The sequence below is a fragment of the Egretta garzetta genome, unplaced genomic scaffold (assembly GCF_000687185.1).
Source record: "Egretta garzetta isolate BGI_Z169 unplaced genomic scaffold, ASM68718v1 scaffold105, whole genome shotgun sequence".
Lineage (NCBI taxonomy): Eukaryota > Metazoa > Chordata > Aves > Pelecaniformes > Ardeidae > Egretta > Egretta garzetta.
The window spans coordinates 419,075-421,631 of NW_009259598.1; positions in this window are offsets into that span (position 1 = coordinate 419,075).

Consider the following 2,557-nt stretch of genomic DNA (forward strand, 5'->3'; position numbering starts at 1 on the left):
GCTCGCCTGCATCCCGCAGGAAGCAGCCAGGGAAGCAGCTCGTGCAGGGAGAAGCACATTGTGCAATGCCAGGCCAGGCTGTGAGCGGGCAGCGTTCAGGACAGAGGGGACAGAGGACAGGAGTGATGCCAGGAGAGGGGACTGGGTCTGCTTGGAGGTATTTTTGTGGCTGTAGCCCAAAATCAGCCAAGGCAGCGTGCTCAGTCCCAAGGCAGCGGCTGCAAAGGGCAGAGCCCGGGGAGAGCATCCCTGGGGCAGAGGAGGGATGCGGAGGGACAGAGGTGGGGTTTTGCGGCGGGGGGACGGGGAGCCTGGGCTGGCCGGGTGTCTCGTGCCGGCGGGGGGCAGGTGCAGAGCCAGGCGCTGCAGGAGGGCAGGAGTGGTTTGGGGGGTGCTGGAGCCTGGGATGGGGGGACAAAGGGGGTTTAGGCTCGATGCTGCCGGGCGCGGAGGAGCAGGAGCAGCCCCAGAGCTCAGGAAAGGGCCTTGGCTGCCATCGCCATGCCACGCATCCCACGTCCTCGTGGGATGGAGCAGAGCCAGCCCGGTCCTGTGCCCCGGCAAGGACACGGTGATGGGGGTGGATGGATGGATGGAGGTGGCTGCAGCGAGCAGGGGGGGAAAGAGAGAGAGAAAAAAAAAATCCAGGGAAAAGAACCGGCATCGCATCCCAGGGCTGTGCCGGGGCCGCCCGGCCAAGTTCTCATATGTAGCATGTTTGTTGTTCGTGGTTCTTTTTCTTTCTTTTGTTTCACTCACTGATTTAAAACTCTGGGAATGAAAACTCAAAACTTCCCCGCCATAAAACACAGGTGTGCCACGCTCCCGGCCCCGCCGGGGGACGAAGCTCTTCGTTAACTGGACCGGTTTGTGCCTCCATCCCTGCATCCTTCCCTCCCGCCTGCACCGGACCCGGGGCGCCCACCCGCACCCCACGCACACGGTGGCCCCTACGGCTCTGGCCGGGGTTTAGCCACGATCCCAGAGACACTTTCTCAACCCCCCCCCTCCCCCCAGCCCCTCCGTTCTCCTCCAGTGTATTTATGAATTTCACATGAAGTACTGTTTTATTTTTTTAAAGACTTTGTAAAGCTTACCAGGGTTACAATCACCATTTTTAGAGCTGTGTCAGTCCACAATGTTAAAAATCCATTTTTTTATGTATTATATTTTTTGTGTATTTTTTTTTTAATCCAGCTGTGATGGGTTGTATCATATATTTGTTGTGTTTACTGTATCTGTCCAACTTCAAAGAGAGGAGACTGTGGAGCTCTGAGAAAACTACGGTCTGCTGAAAAAAAAAAAAAACATTAAAATTATTTGTTCATGGGTTGGCTCAAGTGGTTCTGAAGTTCCTGTTCCCTTTATTTCTTGGGGTTTGCTGTGACAGCTGGGGCTATAAGCCCTTGGCTGGGTAACGCTTCTCCCAGGCCCCCAGCTCCAGGCTGTCGGATTCCACATCCAGCCGTATTTTGCTGTGGTTTGCATCACCGGTGATGGGTTTGCCTGGGAAAGGTGGCTGCTGGGTCAGCCTACCCCATGGCAAACGCTTCCCTGCAGCACTGCTGCCTCCAGGGCCACATATTTTGGGGGGGGGGTGTCGCATCCTTGCCCAAGCTGGCATCAGGTGGTGGAGGGCTGGGTCTGGCCTACCCGTGAGACCCAGCAAAGCTTTGCTCGCAGTGCCCTGGCTGTTCAGTACAACCCCCCCATCCCCGGGCGAGGGGCCCCAGATGAAATGTTTTAACACCAACCGCATTTCCAGCGCTTTCCCCCTTTCTGTGAGTCAAACCATTGTATTTGTTAGCCCATTCCCATCGCCCCAAGGCCAAACCCCCATGAACCCTGATGCCACCAGGGCCGATGGCTTTGCACATCCCAAATGCCTCCGACTCGGTTGCTTTAGCACTGATACACAAATCCTCCCACCGCTGCTAAACACGCTCTGGCCCGGCTGTCCTGCTGCTGTCCCTCTGGACCCGGGATAGTGTCCCCAAAGGAGGTGGGGGGGACCCACAGCCCCACTCCTCCTGCTGCCACCCCCCCTCCCCTGCTCTGTGCCACGGGCTGGGGGTCCTGCATGGCATTAAGCAACCCAAGAGACTTATTTCTAACCAGGCTCCCTGTGGGGCTAATCCAGCCTGGCTCTCAGGCTGGGGAAAGCCAAAACAACCCATGCAAGGATCCAAAAAAGAGTCCCGGACAGCACAGCCGGGCTCGCTGCCGTCCCGTGGGTACCAGCCCTCGCTGAGGACACCGCAGCTCTGGGAAGTGGCTGCGGGACGTGTGTGCAGCGCTGGGCTGGGAAGGGGGAGACCTTGGAGGAGGGGAGCGGGCCCCAATATTGGGCAGCTGCCACCTCTCCTGGCCTGGGCCCCAGGACAGGACCTGCTGCCCTCCAGGACGGGTGAAGCAGCGGGAGCAAGGGGGGGCATGCCCAAGGGACCTCGGGGATGCGCCTGAGGTGACTTGGGTCTCGGGGGGTAACGGGAGAGGATGTCCCGGGAGGAGGGGGGTGTCAGGGAGGACCCCACCGGCCTCCGAGGGGCCGGAGCGA